The sequence below is a fragment of the Ochlerotatus camptorhynchus genome, unplaced genomic scaffold (genome assembly GCF_037179485.1).
Source record: "Ochlerotatus camptorhynchus isolate MF236.1 unplaced genomic scaffold, CSIRO-AGI_Acam_v1.1 ptg000209l, whole genome shotgun sequence".
In the NCBI taxonomy this organism is placed as follows: domain Eukaryota; kingdom Metazoa; phylum Arthropoda; class Insecta; order Diptera; family Culicidae; genus Ochlerotatus; species Ochlerotatus camptorhynchus.
The window spans coordinates 1,555,727-1,564,428 of NW_027040699.1; positions in this window are offsets into that span (position 1 = coordinate 1,555,727).

Sequence of the window (8,702 nt, forward strand, 5' to 3'; positions counted from 1 at the left end):
GCAGGCTTCTTCGGTTGGTGCACATTGCTGGAATTACTGGGGTATTTTTCTATCGTCAACCCCAATCAAGATGTCGTGACGAATGTTTAACCACAAGATCACAATCGATTTCGGCGAATTGACAACCTTCGGCCTAATTGTTCGATGTTTCGTCGTTTCCATTCGCGAAAAAATACCCCAAACCAACACAGGGCTGCTGGGATCCCCGACCGTTCGATAAACGAGTAAATTGTGAGAGATTCACATTTATTTTAACATCATTTCTTCATGCACTGTACTGGGTACTGGATGATGCAATAACGCTGCGTACTTAATTCACCAAAAACACAAAAAGCAGCAATTGGCTGCCAAAGGTTAGCTGTTGTCTTGTGGCTATTGGGCTAGAAAGCAAATTTTTTTCTGCCGAACAATGACAATTAACTGCGATTGATTCAGCAGGCTTAATGCAGGTCCAAGACAAGATGCAAAACAAAAAGTGCAGCAATAAGAACGGAGTACAAAGGTAAATATCAGACTTTTCCGAACGAAAAATTTGAATTTGATAACGACAATCACTGCGAAGGATCAGTAATGATGGATGTGCTTTTAGTGCTCTTTAGATAAGATAGTTCAAATTATTCACGAAGATAGATTGCGAAAAGAATTGTGAAGATTTTTCCAAGATCAGGAATTTCCCAAAAACTTAACGAAGTCTCAGCATCTTGATCTTTTTTTTTAGGTCGTGCATGTATATTTTCAGTATCTCGAATCTTAAAAAAATGTGTCAATGTCAAAACAACCTTGATAATTCCACAGACAAACAGACGTACCTCTTTCTCCTCGTACGTCGTACGACTTCGTACATAAATTAAACGTTCAATTAAGGGGAGGTTCTCATTCAAAATTTCCAAAAAATCATGGCATTGAGGTAACTCTACACACAAAATCACGGCCTCCCTGTTCGGTAATTTTTTACTGGGTTTTTGAACAGCTGAAAAAGTCAGTAAACTTAAAAAAAATGTAAAAAATTGTATAAAAGTGATTTTTTCTTGAAATTTATACAGACTGTGTTCTTATTACATTTATTTGATGATAAAAATAAAATATGTTAAAATTGTTCGTTGCATTACGTGTGACCGTTATTTTCAGTTTACTGACTTTTTCAGCTGTTTGAAAACCCAGTAAAAAATTACTGACCCCAGTAAAATAATCTCTGTGTGTAAGACCCGAAGAAACGTGCTTAAAATTTTCGCTCAGCTCTGGTACTCTCTTCGGTCCCAAGCTAATCGATGCACCCCTCGAAACATAGGAAAATCTATGAATCTCTCATTTTATCTGTCTAACTTTCATAGTGAATCAAAACAAAAATAGTGTAGTACTAGAATTTCGACTGAAATGGGGTACGTTAATCGATTTGCTTGGGACCAATAGGCTAGTCAAGTAGTGAGCCAATTTTAAATCGTTTCACACTATTTTTTTTAGCTGGAAACCAGCAACATTTTGCTGGATTTTGCCGAACTGTAAAACCAGCAATCCGTCCAGCAAAATAAATGTTGCTGTTTTTCCAGCAAAACTAAATTTCATGAAACTGACAGTACTTAACTGTAGTTTCAGCAAACTGGAGTTTGGTTTACTGAAAGATCAGGAAACCCACAATTAAATTTATTTGCTGAATTTCCAATTTGATGGCACATAAGATTTAGGATGAAAATAAATAAATAAATATGAGATTGAAGATACTTCTTCGGACATCCATTGATTAATAAAATCAAGAGATTTAATATTATTTAAACTTTCCTTGATGTATAAATTTACGCAAAGTAACCCGTTACACAATTTTCTAGCTTTTTCAGATCCTCGACGAGTGGTTCTAGAATTATATTGTAGCTACCTCCACCTCTACAATTATATTGTAGCCGTACCGCTTGGCATCTGTTGACTTCGCGTATATCAATGGAAATACAGATTTTGTCGAAGGATTAAGTTGTCTTGGTAAGTTCTGAACTTTAAAACATAAAGATGCGATCTTTTTATTACCGCATCTTGAACTCAATGCATTACATGGCTCAACATCGTCCTCATAAATAATTAAATAATTATCATTCTAATGTGTTTTCAAAAAATGCACTGTTCTTAAAGGTGTTTCCGTCAGTAAAGCTACCTTTTTTTTTTAATCGTTATTTAAGAGATTTTTAGCCTAGTTCATCCATAGAGGTAACTCTAAGACTAGAAGGTCCCGAAATAACGTGCTCAACTTTTTGGCTCAGCTCTGGTACTCTCTTCGGTCCCAAGCTAATCGATTCACCCCTCGAAACATAGGATAAACCAATAACCCTTCATTTTATCTGTCAAACTTTCATAGTGAATCAAAACAAACATTGCGTAGTACTAGAATTCCGACTAGAATGGGGTACGTTAATCGTTTGCTTGGGACCAATAGGCTAGTCAAGTAGCGAGCCAATTTAAAATCGTTAGTTTTGTATTGATTGTTGGTTCATCTCTTTGTCATGGGGAGGTCTCAGAAGGAGAACCTCGGAAACGGAGTTTTTGTTTGACAGAGTGTTTTAATTTTACTAACATTGTTGTTGGGTTGTTTGCTGCTATTCTGCGGGTGGACACCGTCTCGAGGGCCGACGACTCATACCATGTGGCATCCCACCGCCTGCTAAGGCTGTAAAGTACAGCCTTCCTGGCTCTTCATAGGAAGTTAAAAAGAACATTTAACATTGAACTGAACAAGACGGCACCGTGACGTGACGTCCCGACAGCCGGAAGAAAACTCACAAACAGAAAATACAAGAGGACCTAACTAAATACAATGGTACAGTTTGGCATCCCTAAGGAATACCAAGAGGGCGTCAGCAGCGGGTGCGTTGTCCCCGAGGAGGTTCCGGATGCTGGAGGTAATCCCGTAGGCCTCCCTGAGGCTGTGGAATTCTGGGCAGACACAGAGGATGTGCTCCACGGTCGCTGGAACTCCGCAGATAACGCAGCTTTTTCTGAATGGTCCTCCGCCGAAATTGTGGCTAAGTCTGCAGTGTCCGATTCGGAGCCTGGATAACCTTCTGATCCGGTTGATTCCGAAGGTCCGTCCATGCCTCCATGCTTCCTTTAACCTTCCGGATAAAAGGTCCCCTGGTGCCGAACCACTGCTCGTTCCATGCCTTGCGCGTTATGGCTTTGATCCATCGTTTAATGTCTTGCAACGGCACCTTGTCAGTGAACCTGGGGCCGGATGGTCCAGATCCAGAAAGGTGGTCCGCTGCCTCGTTGCCTGGTATCCCACAGCAAACTTCAATGTGGCCTGGATCCACGGATGTGACGGAGCTGTCGAACGGAGTTCCTGTATGGCACTGTGGGAATCCTTCAGGATGAGGATAGGTTCGCTGGCAGGTACTGTGGCTGCATGAAAAATTGCAGCAGCTTCAGCAGAAAAAACGGAGCATTGCGGCGGTAAACTATTGCTGGCAAGCATACCACTTCCGGATACTCCGATGCCAACGCCTGAGTTGGATCGGGAACCGTCAGTGTACCGGTGTAGGAATTCGGCGTATCGTGAGCTGAGAAGTTCGGCAATGGACCAACGCTGGGCCTGAGAGTTGTCCCCTGCCTTGAACCGGCTCTTAATCCTGCTGTCTATCTTGGGGTCGGAAGAGAGCCAACTCCTCTCTCCGTGCCAGTGGGTCCTAGCCACCGGGGGGAGGTCGATGTTGGCGATCGTGCGCAGAATTTTGTTCCCCTCGTCGGGGAGGAAGATCCTGCCATTTCCAGAAGTTTTCGCAACAAATGATGCGGCTTTGATTACGGTTGCATTCATGACCTGGTACCGGAAAGGCATAATCGCCGCTTCCATGCAGGCCGAATCGGCAGGAGTAGAGGGCAGGAGACCTGATATAATCCGGATGCTGTTGTTAAACGTTGGGCCGAGGATTTCGTTATGTTTCCCGGATGCAATACACGTTATCTCGGCTCCGTATAACAGGCGGCTGTCGACGATAGTTTGCGCGACTCGAAAGCGGACCGCTCTATTGTTGGACCGGTGGGACTTGGATATTGTTTTGAGCAGGTTAATTCTGCTGCGGCAGTTCCGTTTAACCTCGTGGAAATGAGGGACGAACGACAGTGTGCGGTCAATGAGAACACCCAAGACCCGGACGGAATTTTTCGCGGGGATGGCTTGATCGGCTATTCTGATAGGGGTTCCGCTGACTCTGTGCCGCGATGGGCACACATAGCACCTCTCCGAGAGCTGAAAGCCTGATGACTCAGCCCATTTTGCTACCGCTGTAACTGCAGCTTGGGTAGCAGTAAAGCTACCATGTTGGCGCGTTAGGTACACTGTAAGCTGCTATTTGATTTATCATAGCAGTACGATTTTCAGCACATCTTAGAATCATTTTTAATGACTCTATAATTGGGATGTATTGAAATGTATCTTGAACTTGATAAATAACGGAAAAATAAGTATTTTGGCTTAAACATAAAAAGATACTACTATCTTAACGGTGGCTTATTTTCCTTTTACGAAACGTGTTCCTTCCCGTTCTTTCAGCATAATTGTCCTTGGTTCCGGAATCGTCCCAACTGTTTTGTTAAGGAAAGCTCGTTGCTTCGCAGGTGTAGAAACATCTTTGAAAATGTTGTCTATTAGTAAGATGTTTTGCAATTGGACAACTTGCTCTGAATCGATGTGAGCTGTGTATTGGTCCATGAATGTTTTCACCGTTTGAGATATATATCCGTTTATCTGATCCACTATCGCTTGACAGAAGGTTATGATCTGGGAAAGTTTCGTGTCTGTAGGGAAACATCAGCTTTCAGATGCCACACGGAAATAGCAGCAAACTGGCGCAAATGTTCCATATGAAGAGTTCCAGATTTTGACGTTCCAGGTACCTCGGGATTGGTGCAAAGATCACTGATACCATTTTCATCTAATGCTTCTCGTTCTTTATCGATATTTGGTGTGTATAACTTTGAGTGGCTAGGATCGAGATGTGCCGGAAGAGGATGTTTTGTGATTATGTGCTGTTTTAAGTTAGAGAACTTTCTGTAACTCATTTTGCACCCATCAGCTTTCATGCAGGTATGCACGAGATTTTTGTCAAAATCTTTTCCATAAGAATGATAGTTCAGATGCCACCTCAAACCATCCACATATCCTTCCACAAGCCGCTTGCAAAAAAAGCACTTCAATGCTTCCATGATCTCCTCGTCCTGTTGGCATCAACCTACCAAAAAAAAAAGGCTTTTTTGCATGAGATTTTACTTGCTGAACAATTCTTCGAAATCATAGCAGGTCTTCAACTTCAGTGCTTCAATGATGGACTGCAGTTCCAGATCCATTTTACCAGAAAATAATTAAACAAAAACTCACAAATAACCAATCAAACCAACTTTCCGTCGCGTGTTGTATTTCGTTGATACGTGACTTCTATTTGACAGATAAAAATTGTTACTGGGTTTTCAGTAAATTTTGACATTTGCTGATTTTCAGTAAATAATCAAACCAATTGCTGGATTCCAGCAAAAAATTATATTGCTGGTTTACAACCAGCAAATCGTTTTGCTGGAACGAAAGATGAAATTTTGTTGTGTAGTTTCCACCGGTTGCTAGTACCAAAGAAGAATACTAAGATGAAACAGTTGGAAGAAAAACTTTCTATTTTAGTGTCCTCTGTCACGGTCCCTTTCATCCAATGAATACCCCCGTATGCAAGGTAATTTTGTGGTTTTGCTGCCCCCTCGGTAGAGATGAAATTTTGTGCTCTTTTTTATCAAAAAATCACACGAAAATCAGAGATGTCCCATTTTTTTAAATTATTCGATTAACATCTAATCGATTATGTTTTGTTCGCTGTGCTGTCATTTTTCCACCAATGAGAGTGCAGCATATGTTTGAAACAATGGGTGATGATCCTCTGGAGATGTTAATGCATGATATAACCGATTACAAATATTTTACTTTTCGGTTCGTTAATCGATTAATCGATTATTCGAATGAAAATCGGCCATCACTAGATGAATGTGAAACGTCATTTCAAATTCAAGGCCGTACATAAATAATGATACAGTTTGAAAGGGACCGGGGCTAATCACAAATTACGTCCCCATGGTAACTGAAATAAACACGAGTGCGGACCGGTTTAGTACTCTTTAGACATGTATTGAATTTCCACGTTAAAAATCTGCTACGAGTCAAAACGTATTATACGAAAATTCGAACACAGATCCACGTATCATTCAGCAACCATCCTACTTCCCTTCCATAAATGCAGACTTGAGTCATTTTTTCGGAATTTAAATAAGCAAGAAGGGTCAAATCTCACCATAGGTGGATAAATTTCGTATTTTTTTTAGATTTCAATCATTATAAAACAAGGTCCCAAACTCACAATAAAGTTTAAGATCCTGGACACATAAAAAACAACAATAATGTTCCCTTGGAGAATATTAGGTCACTATCCCCGGAATACCCGGAATAGGTCTCGGAGTGACCAATGTGATCTTAAGCCACCAATGATAGGGTATTTAATCATCTTGAAATTTTGCTTGACATGTGTTCACTGCCCATATCTCCGGAACCAGTGCAGTGATTCCAAAAAATACGCAATAGCGACTATGGAAATTTTTGTGAATCCAATGAGTTAAAACATAGCTGCCACTGAATGCCAGACAACAATCTACATTCTCCATTCACACGATCACTGCAGCTCGGGCACACAGAGTGATAGATACCTGTCATTTTGGCTTACCATTTTGATGAGTATTGGTTCTGTGCAGTGCTACAAAATATCGACCATACACGGCGATATTGAAAAAACAGCTTTCGTCACTCACTTGACCTAAAGATCATCTCCAAGGGAAATCATGTCAATTGTCAGTGACGAACATGTGCAGTTTTGGTTATCATCTAAATTTGTAACGAAATTAAATGAATTCAGTAAAACAACCCAATCCAGTGAACTTAGCATCTACGATCGTAACTGCCTAGATAACAATAATGTGAAAGAGATCCCACGCAATTTGTCTTGTTGTTGTTATCAGATGAATCTTTTTCATTGTTTTGACGAAGGCTTATGCGAAAGCCAATTATTGCACTGGCAATGTCAAAAATAACTCTTTTCATATCGCGTGAAAACTTTCAATGACATTGACAATTCCCAGCATTAATAGATTAATAATCCTGCTTTTCAAAAATTCTCAACGCGTATCGCAGAAAGCGGCGTTGAACGGACTCGACTCTCTCAGTACCATTGTTGTAGTTCGGACTCCAAACCATAGATCAATATTCTAGAATGAAACGTACACACCAAAACATTCTGAATGTTACTGGCGATGTAAACATTCATGCATGTAAACTTTTCACGTAAACTAGCAGCTTGCAAGAAATGTTGCAAACAAAAGTGGACAGTTGCATACAATATATGGAATATTGCATGACATGTCTCATAAATTTACACGATCTATAATCTACACTTCTATGATATATGACGCTCCATTTATGTGCATCATAGTAACGGAAATTTACACTACTTTTTTTAGCTGTGTACCAGGGAACAATAGAGTGACTTGAGGCAATGGATATCGGAGAAATTGTTAGCTGTTCTGAAGATAAAGCCCAATGTCCTTGACGACTCGTCGACGACGTACGAGATGTGTTGCTTATATGTAAGTTGAGAGTCCAGGATGACACCTAGATCTTTTACATGGCTCACACGTTCAATAATGGTGTCCCGGAGCGCATAGTGAAAAATAACTGGTTCTTTCTTTCGGGTAAAAGTGATGACTGAACACTTCGCAGGATTTACCGTCATTCGGTTCAAATGGCACCAGCTGGCAAACGCTTCAAACTGACGTTGGAGGAATTGACGATCATCGATCGAGCAGATCCGTAAGTAGATTTTGAGATCGTCATGGACCTTCGATAACTAAATTCACGTCATTGAAGTAGAGTAAGAAAATCAACGGTCCCAGATGACTTCCTTGAGGTATTCCTGACGTAGCTGCGAAAATGTCGCCAATGTCGGACTGGCAGTCACCATGGGCTACCACCAACTGACGATCGGCGAGATATGAGCAAAACCACCTCAAAAGATTTCCGCTAATCCCAAGTCTATCCAATTTGGCGATCGCGATGGCGTGATTTATCTTATCGAAGGCAGCAGACAAGTCAGTGTAGATGACGTCTGTTTGTGACCTTTCAACCATACTTTGCGTGATGTACGATGTCAGACACAGTAGATTCGTGGTAGTAGATCGACCAGAGGTGAAGCCATGGTGATCTTTACTTAGATACTGCTTGCAATGGGAGAGCAACAACGATGTAATTCCACGATAATTATCCACGTTCCGTTTTCCTTTTTATACACAGGGAACATATGCGCAAATTTCCAGTTCGATGGAAAAATGCCACACGATATGGACAATCGGAACAGATGTTGTAGCGGTGACAGTAAGTTAGCGATATGCTTCTTCAGAAAGACTGAAGGGACACCATCCGGTCCAGGGTTGATAGAAGGCTTTAGTTTTAGTGCGGCAGTCGTTATCACTTCAGCGTTGACAACAATTTCACCCAAAGCTTGACCGGAAAGTGGCACGTTGCTTGCTGCTAGAGTCACGTATTCGTTGGTTAAGCTCTCATCAGAGAAGACACTTGCAAACTTGTTGGAGAACAAGCGGCAGACTTCCTGTGGAGTGGAAGCGACTTCGCCGTTCAATAT